The sequence below is a fragment of the Protopterus annectens genome, chromosome 17.part0 (assembly GCF_019279795.1).
Source record: "Protopterus annectens isolate FY-2018-M chromosome 17.part0, PAN1.0, whole genome shotgun sequence".
NCBI lineage: Eukaryota > Metazoa > Chordata > Ceratodontiformes > Protopteridae > Protopterus > Protopterus annectens.
In genome coordinates this window covers 214153403-214171336 of record NC_056751.1, presented here as the reverse complement: position 1 = coordinate 214171336, position 17934 = coordinate 214153403, and positions in this window count along the sequence as shown.

Here is a 17934-nt window from a genome sequence, read left to right as displayed (position 1 = left end):
TGAATCTGATAGACTTCTTCGAATCAGTCTCCAGAGCTGTGGACAAGGGTAAGGCAGTCCACACAGCCTATCTGGACCTCGCCAAGACCTTCGACACCATCCCCCACTCTGGAATCATAAATAAACTTACTAAGCTGGGCATAAATCCCTATGCCACTCGATGGGTTGCCAACTGGCTTACTGACAAATCCCAGACTGTAAAAGTAGCCGACTCCAAATCCAGCTCCAGACAAGTGACAAGTGGAGTACCTCAGGGTTCAGTCCTGGGACCACTCTGGTTTGGCATGTACTTCTCTGAAGTGCAGGCCAACACTAAGGGACTCTGGCTAACAAAGTTTGCAGATGACTGCAAACTGGGAGCCATTACTGAATCCCCAAATGATATGAATATTCTACAAAAGGGCCTTACAGAAACAGATGCTTGGTGCCAGAGCCATGGGCTCAAGCTTTATGCCAAGAAATGTATAGTTATCCCCTTTGGGAGAAAACATGTACCCATGAATTACCACATAGGTGGCAGGACACTAAACATTGAAAGTTTGATGAGAGACTTAGGGACACAGGTGGACAGTGGTCTCACTTTCGATAACCACATCGCCACAACAGTCAGGAAATCCTTCTATGTGGCAGACCTCATCACTAAGGGCTTTTCATCCAGAAAAAAGGAGGTCATTGTCCCACTGTACTCATACCTCATTAGACCCATTATAGAGTATAATGCCCCGTTTGGTATGTAACTCACAAGACATTTGCAACAGCTGGAAAGGCCACATAAACACCTCACTAAAAGAATCACAGGCCTAAAGTGGATGCCATATGCTGACCGTCTAAAAAAAACTCCAGCTATACTCTGTGGCATATCGTCTACTCAGAGGCAATCTCTGCTTAACATGTAAGGCCATGTCAAATCCTGAGCTGTTGGACATGCTCCACTTAAAGAAATCCCAATCCCTCAGAGCCACACACTCCAGGGATCTAAACCTTGTCATCACAATGAACAAAACATGCTGGAGGGATAGGTTTCTGACCCAGAGACTCCCCATACTCAGGAATAGACTGCCCATACATGTCAAGCAGAGCGCCTCATTGGCCCTCTTCAAAAGGAACCTTAATGTTTGGATGGGGGATAGGAAATTCACCCCGGGGATCATGTCAGTTGCCCTGCTAGACAGGGGTCCAGAGAAGTAAATATTGTGGGAAGAAATATCCAGGGAATTGTTATAGCTAGGCTTGCATTGGCCCTATGGCCGATAGCCTACTACCAACCTATGAACCTATATGCCAGACTTTTAAGTCCTGAAATATCTGCATCAGTCTAATTCTGTTTCCTCTGTGGCTATCTGTCTGTCTGTCTATCTTCCTTTCTAGCTCACTACTTATCTATCTGCATATCCATCCTCTGTGCGTGAGTGTGTCTGTGCATATCTCTGAGTATTTATACATAGGCATAGACATAAACTATGTATATACATATACATACTTCATACATTATACACACATGCCCACAGTCAAAAATATATATAGAAATATATGTGTGTGTGTGTGTGTGTGTGTGTGTGTGTGTGTGTGTGTGTGTGTGTGTGTGTGTGTGTGTGTGTGTGTGTGTGTGTGTGTGTGTGTGTGTGTGTGTATGTATATGTGTTTATATATATATATATATATATATATATATATATATATATATTTTTTGGATTTAGCTGGGGATTCAGGTAAGTGGTGTTCTTGTAAGGGTATTGAGTAGGGATATTAGTGTTTGTGTGTGTGTGTGTATGTGTGTGTAGTGGTGAGTTCTATGTGTTTGTGTGCTTTATTGTGACCTCGGAGTTAGTATATGTATATATATATATATATATATATATATATATATATATATATATATCTATATATCAGTAGCAGGGGTGTGGAAGGTGCAGCCCCCACACGGGGGGTGCAGGGGGGCTTGCCCCTCTGCTTATAGATAGGGTAGGTCTGTTTGTTTGTTATGTTGTGTTTTTGTGTGTTATTGTGTTTGTTGTAGTGTCATTAGGTAGGTGAATGTGTGTTTGCTTGTATGGTGGTGCGTGTATGTGAATGACCGTGATTTTGAATTTCGTGGTTGTGGGTGTCGGTTTTTTGGGCTTTTGGCTTTATAGTTACAAGATACTAAAATTCAGTATTTTAGTATTTTGAGATTATAAAGTGAATCCATATATATATGTATATATATATATATATATATATATATATATATATATATATATAAAATAAATATAAATATATATCATAAGTATTATAAGTAAAGCATTTGACTCTTCAAAGCCCAAAGCAGCAGGAGTTTCTCAAATACTATTTATTGCTGTTTTATGCTGCCTGCTTCTATGTGTTTTTTCTAAGACAATGCAACATTTTAGTGCCTTGCCACACATTTTTACTTTGTGATACACAATATGGCATGGATAAACTCTCAGTTTACAGAACCACTATGTCATACATTTTGAACTTTATCTTGTGTAGTATTCATTTCTGAAAGAGCACTGATGCCATACTTGTGAGACAATGAGATGCTAAAAGTAATTTTCTCATAAAACAAGCACTTAAAACAATTTACTAATATCCCTACTCATGCTGAGTGATTCAGAAGTTGTTAAAGCCTTCATTACCCTTACAGAATGATGTCACAGAGGGTTATATCATTTGACTGTGGCTTCATCCATAAGTTTTTATCCTGCATCTTATTCCTGTAGCAGGACGTAGTGAGAGGGAAAATGACATTAGTGCAGAGTCAGATGCAGAGAAAGGAATGATGAACATGTTGAGTCAGGAAGTCTTCAATTACACAAAAAGAAATGTTGTTTCATTAAGTGGCAGTTCATACTAATGCATTACCTCATTAGATGAAGGAGTTAAAAATTTTCCAAAATTTCTGAATACTCGATGTTCTGTAAGAGTCTCCATGTGACGATTTATTTCATGACAAGTTATTTTTTTTAATATTGTTTTGGCATGACATTTACACTTGCATTGCTTGTTTTTTATTTCTCCCATTTATTTGCCCCAGATAGAGTATTTTGAATTCTAATTTAATTTTCTTACCAATGTATGCTATCTCTGTATATACTTTTCATCAATGACTATCGTGTTTTTGACTTCTGTGGTTTCAAAATTTTATATTACAACTGTGATGCTAATAAACACTGTACATAAACTGCAAGACCGCAACACCGCTGCTATATTACCATCTCTTTACACTTTTAAACCTACTTTAAAATTCTTTTTAGCCAAGTTTCTAAATATTGTGAACAAACTTCTTACAAGCTGTATAGAAATTTTTACCAACATGCATCAATGCGTGACAGTAACTACTTTAAATAAAGGATATTGCTAAGAATCAGGTGGTAGCATTATGGTTAGGGAAGGCATTTATGAGTTCAGCTTCACACTTAAACTAATTTCAGATGGAAGTATATACTCTCTCAGTCTCTGTGTGGCAATAAGCTGCCTGTCTGCAATGTGTGCTGTCATTGATCAGAGACAATAAGTAACTATAAGTCTGTGCAACCAAATAGGTGGAAGGTAGTCAGCCATTTAGTTTTGTACTTTGAAGGATACTTCCTCAGTTGTTTCCATCAATATTGATCTTCTGAGTAAATGTTTGCAAAAAATTATTGGGATGAGCATGTAACATTGTGTGGAATATTTATTGGCTACGTGTTCATTTTTTTTAACTGACAGTTGTGTTACTTGCACTGTAATTTTCAATAAAAAAATATTTGAAAATTATTAAATATTTGTTCATTATTACAAATCATTCCCCAAACAAATACTGGCATGTCCAAATCACAGCCACTTTTCACAAATGTTACCTCATTTTGCATTGTGAACCAACCTGATGTTTGTGGTCATAGTCTTCTGAAATCAGCTATTGTTTATTTATTTATTTTTTATGAAAACTTTACAGGTAAATTTACACAGTCTAAAAATTCGACACACACCAGAGTTCAAAGAAATCTGACTTAACAAATCTGTGTTAACTTAGCGCCATCTACTGTTCAATAGTTATGGGAGCACACCAAGCAATTTTACAAAAACAAAGATGAAGTTAAGTGTTCTTTGTATGACTAAAAAAAAGCATTGCATGCTTGTTTTCTTAACTTTACTAAACTAAATTTCCTGCATGAATGAATATGAATTCAGTACAGCAGTGAAAGCATTAGGAAAATGTACTCATTACAAGCTTTGAAGTTTTATCTAGTATGGCAATTCTAAGACTCACTTTCATTCACAGGGTGATAAATGGGCACTGATGAGTCAATTTTGACCTTCTTCAGGGCTCCTTGACTCTAATCATTGTTCAGCAGACTCTTTGTTTTCATGTATCAGGGAATGTCAGCATTTCAAACTCCATTAGTTGTGGAGAGCAATGTCATTCTAGTCTCTTGATGTAAACAAAATGTGCTTGAAACCATCCAAGTTTCGTTTAAAACACTGAGTTGCATCAATGAAAGCAACTCTCCAATTTTAATTAAAAAGAACATATTGCAAAACATAAGCATATAAACCAGTTCAGTATAGTGTGGCATAAAATACCATTTCCTTGTAACTAGAAAACAACAAGACTGAAGAAATGACTGACTTCCTCTACGTACTGCTAAATGTGAAGTGCAGCTCTTTACATAAAATGCTGAGCTCATGAGAGTATAATATTAAGCTTATTTCTTTTCTTACTGATCATATAAGAAACATGAAGTATGAACAAGGGCAACACCTGAGATAACAGCATGCTTATACAGGCAGCACAAACTTTTACTGCTAGGGACTAAAAGTTCTGCTTATGAAAAGAAACACTATGAAAACTTGGTAATTGTTAGACTTGCACACAACATAATCCTTGTTTAAGGAACTAAAGGAATGCTGACATAAAAATTAAGGAATGCTGACATAAAAAATATTTTTTTCTGATATTGATTAGCATTCATAATGTACTTTTGGTTTGCTGACATCTGATCGGCAGATACTTGTTCTGAACTGGTCCATTATTTTTCCAAGGATTCCAAACAAATACACTCAGGAAAGCCTTACACTATTAGAAGTTGATAATACAATATCTCCTCTCTAACCTAGAAACCTGACAATATAATGTACCGAGCATCCATCACAACCATGACTATTGTTTTATAAGCTAAACAATATATTCACCTGTGCTTTAAAAATAAAAATAAATTTCATTAGCAATAAATCAATTGTTAATGCTCAGTGTTGATGTGCACAGGGAATCAGTAGCAGCAATGTAACAGAAGGTATACTGTGTGGGAACTGCCAAGGAATGAATTTATTCACAAAGCCATTCAAAGCTGGCTGGAACCCTGGTTATTTAAGATGTTTTAAGGGATTAGAAGCTTTATTGACCTTTCCTAGGACTTCCAGCTGAGCAACAGTGCTTCATTCTCACACATCCTACAAAAATACAAAGAAGCAATTTAACTGGACAGGGAAAATCAGCAAGCACAGAGCTCTACATCAGCCATGTTTCTAATGAATTCTGTAATTTCAGTAGATGGTCATGGAATCATCACAGAACTAATCGAATCAGGGCATAGCGGACCTCCAAACACTGGACCCCTCTCATTCAGATTCATCAAGGGAAGGTCATGCTTTCTGAACCTACTGGATTTTTTTGTAGAAGGTCACCAAAGCAATGGATGAAGGCAAAATGCTACACACTGCATACTTTGATCTGGCCAAAGATTTTGACACATTTCCCACTCAAGCATAGCAGAAAAGATAAATAAATCCCTGTCACCCTCTGGATTCCCAACTGGCTCACAGATAGGACGCAGGAAATCAAAATAGGGGAAGTTACCTTCACAAAGAGAAACTTCACCGGTGGAGTCCTCACAGGTTCTGTGCTGGGACCTCTCCTGTTTGGCATCTTCTTTTCTGGCATAAAAGCAAATACTCAAGGGTAATGGCTGACTAAGTCTGCAGATGGCTGCAAGCTAGGACGATCATTGATTCCCAGAATGACTTTGGCATCCTGCAGGAAAGTTTGTCCCGAATAAATAACAGGTGCCAAATCATGGACTAAAATTAAATGCCAAAAAATGCATTATTGTATCCTTTGGGAAGTCATCTATCCCATGGAACTGCCACTAACAATATGTCCCTGAAAGTTGACCCAGTTGTTTGGGATCTGGGGAATTTATATGGACAGTGACCTAATATTTTACCAACAAGCATATAGTTTTGTAGGAAAGTCCATCTATATTGCACAACCAATACCTTTTCTCAGCCCTCATTAGACCAATCATTGAATATAATGCCCCCTTTAGCATGTATCTCCCCAGACATATGCAACAACTGGAACGTCCACAGAGACCCTTTAGTGAAAGGACACAAGGCCTAAACAACATGTCTTACATGGACTGACTTAAAGCGCAGTCACTATACTCAGTATCTTGCAGATTGCTAAGAGGTGACCTGTGTTTGACATACATGGCTTCTCCTGACCCAATACTGATGAACTTACTGCACATCAACAAGTCAAATGTCATCAGAAATACTTGGACTAGGGATATAAACCTTTTCTCTAACATCAAGAGAACGATTTGTAGTACAGTTATATCTCACAGAGGATACTGCTGCTCTGGAACAGACTCTCCGTCCACATAAAGCAAAATTCATTCCTGTCCATAATCAAGTGCAACTTAGCTATGTGGATTGGAAACAGAAAATTTACCCCAGGATTACCTCCTTTGCTACTAATAGGCAGAGGCAGCTCCTAAAAGCTCTACTGCCTCATATTATGTATGGTATGCTCCAAGTTAATTCTCATTAGGGATAATATATAATTATCAATTATGGGATGGATAAGTTCAGTTTCTAACCAAATGTTATAGGTTAATTTGAGCACAAAAGGGAAAATGGCTAGGCTTAAAATGGCCCTCAAGGGCAGCTAGTCTAATACTTATGAACATTTTAACATGTCATCATGAAAAAGGCTCATGTATGGAAGTCTTCTGTGTGCTCAGTCTTTACTTAGTTTTGCAAATAAGATAATGTGGCTGAAAGAGACACATTGGCTTGCTGCACTGATTAACTGCTCTACTTTTGTTAAGTAAAGTGTGTCCTTTAAAGCAGTTATGTAATCAGTAGTGTCCCATGCTATGCTCCTGATAGCTTTGTGTTGTCAGTGTCAAACTAGAAGCAGTCTATATTCAATGTCAAACAAAATTAAAAATTAGGTAAACAGGAAAAGAATGTTTTGAGGAAATCATTTGCATCATACAGCGAGTAGAATATTCAGCTGCAATTAATTGAATTATATTAATTTATCATGCAAACATGTTGCATCCATTTAGCGGATTAAAAATTAACCCACGTATAGCAGTTTTGCTATTTGTCTTGGTACATGTTTGTAATTTCGGCATAAGGAACATAGGATCGTAGATGAAAAAAGGCAGATCACTCAAATGACCATTAAAGCACCTTGCCAGAAACAAGCCTTTTATGGCACCTCCTGACAAAATATAAGACAATGGAGAATCTGTGGCTAGCCATTCACTTACCAAGGTTCACCTGAAATGTGCTAAGGGTTTCACTCTGTTTAACACAATTAGGTAGTTTATGGAAGAGGTGAGGTATGGGTTAGGGGATGACTCTATCATGGCAGCCTGTCCTGTAAATTAGTTGGTGAGCATTTAATTCCTTTTTGCACGTGTTTTCCCATTGTTAGTTTTGTGAAGGTGTATGAGACAAAAATGGCAGGGTCCTTTATGGGCCTTAATGCAAAACATAAATCAAACTGCAGTTGTCTGTGAGATACAGATTATAAGGATAGGGTTTGAAGTCTGCTTTAGTAGCTAATGTTGTTCTGGCCTGTGAGTGTTTTACTTAAGAACCTCTGGGGTCAATCTGGGTCTGTTAAGTATTTAGAAAAATACATGTAAAATGAGCATTGTATTGAATAATTGTCGAATAGTGAATGAATAGGGAGGGATGATAACTTCTTTTGAACTACAAGTAATAAATTTAGATATTAATTGGAGTAAATGGATGGATTTCCTGACTACTGTTGTGACTTGATGGTCAAGGAACAGGCAATTGCCAATCAAGATACAAAGATTTCTCATAACTGACTCAATCTGGAAAGTTGGGACCAACTGCGCTACAGGCCATGGAACAGCTTTATTTTCCAGATGTAACAATATTTCATTTTTTAGCATTGCATTCAATCTAGTGTTCTTTGCAGCAGTTGTTTGCAAAGTCTTGACCAAGCTGCAGCACCTCAGTTTAAAACATAAAAAAGGTGTTATCTATTTCATGCGACACACAGAGTCCTACATTGCTTCAGTTCTGAGTGAAAGTACAGTACCAACGTTTTACCAGTATGAACTGTGAAGCAATCTGGATCTGCAGATTGTGCCTCTACTTCTAAACCCATAAGGAAAGGCACCACACAATCCAACATTCTGGACATTGGAGACTATATTGTGAGACACACTGATGTCCCTGTCACCAGGCAGAGTAAGGAGGGAGTTACAGCTAGTTGCTTATCAGAGGCTAGGATCCATCACATTACATGCACACTCAGATCACTGGACCACAAGCACCAATATGACTCAGTCATAGTCCATGTGGGTGTAAATAACCTGAAATGTACCTCCCTAGATTATATGAAGAGAGGCATCATGGAGCTCTCAGAATATGTATCTCAAGCTGATATGAGCCTAGCATTGAGCAGCATTTTCCCATCTCCAAGCATGATGCCATAATATGAACAAAAGATGAATGACTTTAATAATTGGCTTAGTTTCTGGTATCATTCTAAGGGGGTGTAATATTTGTCAGCATGGAAGGAGATGGTCAACAAACCATGCTGCTTTGCCAGGGATGATCTGCACCTCTCCCCTCTAGGCTTTCGAATATTAGCTAAAACATTGTCTTTCTCTATCATGCCTTTTTCAGGCAATGCCAAACTGAAAGTGTTTCCAACATAGCAAATCGAAACCAAAAATATTTAATGGTATTACTGCTCAGTGCTAGAAGTTTAAACAAAGAACTACACTCCCTAGAAGCTGTCTTTACCCTAGAGAATGCTGATGTCTGTGCAGTCACTGTGACATGGTTTAAAGTTGCTGAGAGAACACCAACAATACAATGTTATAATGCCTTCCACACATTTAGACCAGCTATTACACAGACAGGGAGCAAAGGTGGAGGTGTCTTGATTTACATACAAAAAATAAATATACCTCAAGGCTGGTCAAACAGGACAATGCACTCGAGCTACTCCATGTTCAAATTACCACTGGCAAAATCCAATACCACTTCCTTGCAAGCTATAATCCCCCTCAATGATCCATACCATATATTTAAACTTACTGGAAACACTCACCATCTAACCCAATGCCATATTCATGGACGACTTTAATTACCACACTGTTAACTGGGAATCCTATATGACACCAAACATACAGGCACAGAGATTCCTGGATTTTGTAAACACAAACTATATGGACCGGATTGCCAGTTCACCAAACAAGGGTGCAACCATACTGGATCTGATCTTTATTAATATGGGAGAATGCTGCACACCCCCTAAGGTAATGTCTTCCCTGGTAAGATCAGAGCACAAAATGGTCTGTTTTGAAGTAAAAATAAAACCTAGACCCTCAGCAAACCCTGGAATATTCAGGGGCTAGTCTAAGACTAAATTCCTGCTATTAAGTAACAACCTGGCAAAATTTCAAGCCCCCATAAACCCTGAGAACACTGCTGTCTATGCAGAACCATTCATAGAAAACCTGTACAGGCATGTTAATAGCTGCAGAGAGGAAGCTGTACCCACCAGGAAGAAGTACAGAAGTAACTCAAAAAACAGGCCACCCTGGTGGCATCAAACATCAATAGGCTGTATAAAAGAAGGAAGAAAATTATGGCAAAAATTGGGAGGTGCAGCACCCAGCAGGATAAAAGCACTCTCATCAAATTAAACAACTCAGTGGACATATAAAGTCTACCAAACACAAATTTTAGGTAAATATGGTCTCCTAGGCCAAGGACAACTACAAGGCATTCTTTAGCTATGTCCGCAACCTCAAAGGCAATACACAATTGTGTGCAGAACTCATTGTAAATGGAGCCACCTATACTGACCCAAAAGATATAGCAAACCTACTGGCCAACAAATTCAGCTCCACCTTTACCCCTCTCTCGCCTTCAACCTTCTCTCAGGAAATACCACCAAATATAACTCCTTCTGCTTTCATTAGGGAACAGGTCCTTAATGCTCTTTCTAAGACCAAGAACACTGCATCAATGGGCCCAGACAATATCCAAGGATGCCTTCTAAATAGCATAAAACATGACCTATCAGAGCCTCTGTAATTACTATTTAACTGTAGCCTCCAAACATGCCATGTGCCTTATGGATGGAGAAAGGCAACAGTCATCCCTCTGCACAACGGTGGGCCATCTACAGACCCTGGAAACTACAGACCCATAAATCTCACTAGTCTTATATGTAAAGCCATGGAACAAATTATCATGGAGATGATCAATAGAGCTATAATAAACCTCCAGATACTGGACCTAATCCATTTTAGTTTTGTGAAGGGCAGATCATGCCTACTCAACCTGGTGGACTTCTCTGAGAAAGTCACCAAAGCAATGGATGAGGGAAAAATTGATTACAGTGCCTACCTTGACCTGGCCAAGGCATTTGACACAATACTCCACTTGGGCATTGTTAATAAACTCAAGAGGTTAGGTACAATCCTGTATGTCACCTGGCAGATGGTCAACCGGCTCACAGACAGGACCCAGGAAGTTAGACTTGGGGTGTCCACCTCTACAAAGAGGCCACTCACAAGTGGAGTCCCTCAGGGATCAGTCCTTGGATTGTTCCTTTTTGGCATTTACTTCTCAGAAGTCAAGGCCAATGTTAGTGGTCTCTGGCTGACTAAATTTGCAGATGATTGCAAATTAGGAGTTGTCATTGAATCTCATACTGGCACAAATGTTCTTCAGGAGGGGCTGACACAGACAAACAATTGGTGTCAGAGCCATGGACTAAAAGTAAATGCCAAAAAATGCATAATAGTATCCTGTGTGAAGTCATCCATCTCTGATAATTATCATATTGACAACACACCCCTTAGAGTTGACCCAGTAGTAAGAGACTTAGGGACACACATAGATAGTAATCTAGCTTTTAATCATCATATGTCTGCAGTGGTGAGAAAATTATTCTATGTTGCACAACTTATAAACAAAGCTATGGCATCTAAGTCCAAGGAAGTCCTTGTTCCACTGTATTCAACATTCATCAGACCTATCATTGAGTACACTGACCCCTTTGGTATGTACCTAACCAGGTATATCCAACAACTGGAACGTTCACAGAGGTTCCACACTAAAAGAATACAGGCATAAATAATATGTCCTATGCTGACTGCCTCAAGACCCTATCCCTGTATTCTGCCTCCTACAGTCTTTTGAGGGGAGAGCTATACCTGGCATGCAGGGCATTGTCAGACCCCACTCTGATGGACCTCCTGCATATCCACAAAACAAACAGTATCAGAATTACCCATTCTACAGACATAAACCTTGCCACTGATATAAATAAGACCTGCTGGATAGATAGGTAGGTATCCCAGAGACTACCCCATCTATGGAACAGGCTCCCCATCCATGTGAAGCAGAGTTCCTCCCTAGCCCAATTCAAGTGCAACTTGAACAATTGGATGGGAAACCGGAAATTCATCCCTGGTTTGGCACCTATGTCTCTAATGCAAACAGGTAATCTGTAAATGGTTCATCTCCCAGGCCCATGCTTACACTTATCAAGAGTGTCAGAACTTGCCAGAGATTCGGGATGCATGGCTAGGCTTAAAAATGCCTTGTGGTTGTTAGCCTAGTAAACACGTATGAACCTATGAATGACACAATAGGAAACTTCCTCCTAGTAAAGAAAAAACATTGTAGCAGTATCAGTGATTTCAAAGTTGTCCCCAGTGAAGCAGTCAACCCATAGCATAAACCACTGGTGGCCATAATAATCAGCTGCAAGCAGTGGTCAGAGAATGCTGTAAGATCAGCAGAGACTAGGCTGAAAACCTTGAAGTTGACTGGCAAGAAAGTACAAGAGCTCATGGAATTACTCAGGGCTCTAGATCCTCAAGAAGAAGAAGAAGAGGAAATAGGTAGAGGTGAAGAAAAATTGCAATGTCTCAAAAGATTATGTGTGAAGACTGCAGAGTAAATATGCAGCCAAGCAAGTATAAGTACATAAGGAAAGATGATGGTGTCATGCAGAAATCCTGGAAGTTATCAAAAGAAAGAAGGAGTGTAGGGAAAAGTCGGACATAGAAAAGACAGCAGACTATACGAAGAAATACCGGTTGGCTAACAAAGATGCAGTTTCAATGGCAAAAAGCAAGGCAACAAAGGCACTGTACCAGCTTCTGAAAAATTGTTCAGCAAATGGCACAAAGAAACTCTCTTAGGCTTTAAGGCCAAGAAATAAAAAAAGATAAACAACATAGTCATCAGATTTCATAACAGATGTCGGCAACAATCAGCTAACCATTACGCAGGACATAAAAGGCATGTGGCAAGAGTACTTCCCTCAGCTTTTGAATAAAAAAAAAAAAAAGACGCAAAAGCTGTAATGTCCCATACAAATGATGAAAGAGGAACAAGAACCCACCCTAGAAGAAGTACAAACAGCATTGAGGAAAAGTAAGCCAGCGAAAGCAGCAGGTACAGGAAAGGTAACTGCGCTTATGATTAAGATATTGCGTGAGATAGGGTACAAGGATTCTTGAGTCCACTCATAGCAATGTGGAGACAAAGACATATCCCAGATAACTGGAGGATAAGCATTCTAGTCTCAGTGTTCAAGAACAAAAAAGGAAATTCACAACAGTGAGCAATACAGAAGTATCAAACTCCTGTTATGGTACATGGATATACTGAAGAATGTGAATAGTAAATGGAGATGCAGAGTAGCAGAAATCAGATCAAGATGCAGCACATCTGATTCGATTTTTGCAGTGAGACAGAGAGTGGAGAAGAAGGTGGGCATTATAAAAAAGTCCAAATTGACATTCCTAGAGTTAGAGAAAGTATATGACAAGGTCCCAAGAAAGCTGATTTGGACAGTCCTCGGATGGTTCAAAGTCCCACAAGCACTGCTAGAATTAGAGCAAACTATGTCCAAGGATCCAATGACACAAGTATGAACAGTGTTTAGACTCACAGAAGGTGTTTCCAGTCGTAGTTGATGTGCATCAGGGATCAGCTCAGAGCCCACTTCTGTTCATTCTAGTAAAGGACTACACTAGCAAACCAGTCAATGGTGACTGAACAACAAAGCTGCTGTATGTTGATGATGTGGCATTACAAACAGACTCTAAACAGGAATTTCAGCAAATTATAAGGAGTGGAATGCAAAAGTGAAGACTCATGGTATGAAACTGAGTTTATAGTTGTCATGCCAGCAAATGAGGAAAATCAGAAAAAGTTGAAACTTGAGATAAAAGGGAAAATAGTTGACAGGTTAACAACGTTTAGAATCTTGGAGTGATAGCAGAGGATAACGGAAGTCTGAATGAGGAAGCCAGAGCTAGTATCAGAGGGGCTGCAGGCAACTAGTGTAGCGGGTCAGGGGTAATGTGCGACAGAAGAATGTTGAAGAAGCTGAAACATAAAGTGCACAAAACAGTAGTGGGACTAGAGATTCTATATGGCACAGAAACCTCAGCAATGAAGCTAGAGTAGAGGAACCTGGAGATGATGGAGATGAAGTACCTCAGAGGGACAGATGAAGAAATGACAACATCAAAGCAGAAATCAAAAGAGCAGAGCGCGTGGTTTTGTCATTTGCAGAAAAGTAGATGAGAAAGACATGAAGAAGGTAAGAAGAAAGGAGGACATCTCGCAAAGAGATGGATGGATTGTGTGAGAGAAGACTTGTGACAATTAAGCATGTTTGTTGAAGAAGGTAGGAGAGTAGCACTGAAAAGAGGGAGAGGTGGCAACAGTTAATATGATATCCCAACCACAATCAGAAAAATGTGAAAAGGGATTGCTAGTGATGATGATGATGGTGACGATAACAATGTCATGAAATCCATGGTATTATTGTAAAAAAGCAATTCTCCTAATATGTACACAGGTAACTCAAATTTTTCTCATACTTTTGTCTGGAATCTCCTGTTTACATGAATATATACATTGATAGGTGGCACTCTGCAAATGGATGTGGAAATGCTGAACATTTTTAGTTAAAGGGAAAGGATCATGAATTAAATGTGGATTTGTGCTTCTAACAGATAGTAATATTTTGTGACTCTTTACAGCAAGCTCAAAACACTGGGTATACTGTACAAAATGCTTTTATAATACAATTATTTAGTATGTGTTCTCAGTGCAATATGTTTTGTTATATATCTCGTGACTCATTTGCATTGCTTGAATTTACTTCATGAAAATAATTGCTCTATTCAGTATTAAATATCTGTAAAACCACTTCTGTACAATTCTGTAGGTTATCAGCTTAATAAACCGAGGTTGTGATAGAAAATGGATAATCTGACCAGACAGTCTGCCCAATAAACAAATAGGAAATAAATATTCAACATACAGACATTGATGTCATGAAGTCTGAAGTGTCATTGTGCAATTCCATCTCAACAAGTATTTTCTCACTGTGAACTGTACAAAGACTGAGACAAAGCTCATGAAACAAGAACAGCAGATGCCAGTGAAAATATGAGTACCCAGTTTTAAAAATTATAATGTTAGTGTCACTAAGATGCCAAGGGGTAATGTCAGGCTAAAGGAAATTGAGTTAAAATCCAATTTATTTTTCTTTGTGTTCCTCCTTTTTCACCTGTGATCAGTGTTTGTTCTCACAGCTTAAGAATGTTTGCTTCTTGTCTTTTTGAATCTAAAAGAACAGGAAATGTCTTTTGAAGTGTGGTTTGTCTTAGGGCTTGCTGTCTTCTCTTGTGAATGCAACAAAAGAGGTGAAAGACCAAGAACTGTCTTCTGAGATGTAATTGCTGACATACATACTATGTTGTATATCACCACACCACACCAGTGTGTTATTAAGGGAGAAGGTAGACTTGGATATGTTTTGAGAATTTCTGTCATTGCATGACTGATGTGAATAACCTTTCGTTTATGAGGAATGTTGGTATGATAATTAATAAAAATGAGTCTAACTACTTGTTTTTCTGAGGTCTACAACTGGAAGATGATGACATGATAAACACTGGGTGCTGAGGAAAAACAATGTACGTAACAATGTATGTAACTATCTGGTATGCTGTGCTAGGGAGTAGAAGATGTTGTCTTTTTGTGGTGGACCAATTTGTGAGTACTAGTTATTAATTTCTGTAACTTATGACATTAAGTGACAGTATTTCTGCACTGAGAGGTAGCCAGGGTAATTAGGTACCGAGGCTTAGATTGTTCTTTACATATCCTGCCTGCTTCTATTCCCTTTTGTTTTATTTCTCTGTGGGTGACCACCTGCATACATCTTAATATGTATTTGCATTAATTTCTTTAAGTAAAGTTCATTTGTTAACCTTTAAGGTCTTGTGGCTGGCATCCAGTATCTTCATTATAGCAACATTTATGCATTGTTACTTATTTGGGAAGATATAGCCATAATAAGCTACGTAGCACATATTTTCCATTAGACTGCTTAAATGTACTGCCAGGGAAAAATTAATTGGTATGATTGTACATTAATCCTAACTGCAGCAGGTAATTGGAAGTTGCTGGAAGTTATTTTAGGACAGTGGCAGTATAAACATGCTAGGAAGAAAGCTGTAGGGAATTGGAGAAGTCTGGTCGCTTTCTAGGGGAAGTGTTTGTTATTGTTTTGTGTGTGTGTGTGTGTGTGTGTGTGTGTGTGTGTGTGTGTGTGTGTGTGTGTGTGTGTGTGAATAATAATTTATATAAAAGGCTCTTATCATGGATGAAGAGACACAGAAAGACATCAGTTCATAATGGGAGCAGTGAGAAAGGTGCCTAGCTTTGCTTGGCCAGAGACACAGTTCTGTAAGTAGCCTATATGTGGTACAATCTAGGTGTCTGTGTTGAAAACCCGTAGCCAGGACTGTACTCCATAATCCTGGGTGATCTTGGGACAAAGATACATCCTGCACATTTAATACTAAAATAGGCTTGTGTCCAGTTTCTTACTACTATTTCACCCTTGGCTGGCAGTGGTGAGATTTAAACCCCATTAAACCAGCTATCTTGATGTCACAGCAAGTGGCATCCTGCATCTGGTAGTCATATTGGTCACAGTGATATCACTGCTGCCCTAATATTCCGGGCACTAAAAACTGCCAATCACAGCCACTTATTTAAAATCTCATAGAAAATAACAGTCAAAAATTGTACCTGCAAGAAATCTTGGCACATGCAGCACACTGTTAAAAAAAAACAAGTAAACCTTCATTATGTGAAGGTAGGCAAGCTCCCTCTTCACCCCCTGATTATATATATACTAACTATGAGATCTTGCAGTCTTGGGAAAATGGCAAATTTCCTTACCCCAAAAGATCTGTAATCTCACACACACACCTGTATTACATAGTCGAAGTTTAGTAACTTCGACTGACATATGTTCGAACACATATGTCCGAAGTTACGGAACTTCGACTAGCTATAAAAAAATAAAAATACAATGGACAAATAAAAAAAATTGTTGTAGGCAAGCCCCCCTGCACCCCCCTTACCTCCCACTACTTAAATATACCAACTCCGAGATCGCACCACATTGAAGTGAATGGAAACCTCTGCTTATGGAGATTTCCATTCACACGCTCGAACATTTACAAATTCAAACATATGGTTTTAATCATATGCCATTTGAAATTGCAAATGTTTGACTACATGATAGGAACCTGACCATCTGTGTAGAAAATTAAATTTTGTCAAATAAACAGTTGTTGACCAAAGGGGAATTTATATATATATATATATATATATATATATATATATATATATATATATGTATATGTATATATATATATATATATATATATATATATATATGTGTGTGTGTGTGTGTGTGTGTGTGTGTGTGTGTGTGTGTGTGTGTGTGTGTGTGTGTGTGTGTGTGTGTGTGTGTGTGTACATGTGTGTGTATGATTATTTACATGTACACTTTATTCTGTTGAAATGTTGTTTCACTGACAGAGCTGAGTACTTCTTGAGTGATGCAGATCTTAAAAGAAGGAAGTTAGTGAGACAGACTGTGTGTGTGTGTGTGTGTGTGTGTGTGTGTGTGTGTGTGTGTGTGTGTGTGTGTGTGTGTGTGTGTGTGTGTGTGTGTGTGTGTGCACTCCTTTGTATGCGTATGAATGGGTAAGGTAATTATGGTTTTGGGAGTTTAGTGCAGATATAGCAAACAATTTGACATTAGTTTAGGAATGTGTGTGCAAGTATTTGTAGTTTAGGGCTACAGAATGGGAGAGATTTAGTTTTGTGTATGTTTTTTGTTGCATTTGATATAGGACTGAGAGTCTTGTGTAGTGATAGCATTACACAAAGGGTTTTACTAAATGTGTTGGGTTGGGGTTAGGGGTAGGAGCAGTGTTAGACTTAGGATTAGCACACATTAATTAGGTTGTACAGTGGGGTGAAGCAATAAATGCATCTCATATTTCCTAGATTTCAGCAACACCAGTTCAACAGATCAAATTGCCCAAGTTCCCATCACAGAGAGAAATATACTTGACTATGTCCATATGAATGCTGATGCACCTGCAAACGTAATCCCACCTTGATCAAATTTGAGTACTAAATCACCATCTTTTCTCTTAAAATTAGTAACAACCTCCCTACAAATTCTGCACAAAATCAATTAGATTTAGGGACAACACTAAAGCGAGCCTTTTATACCTATCTGATGGCCTTAAG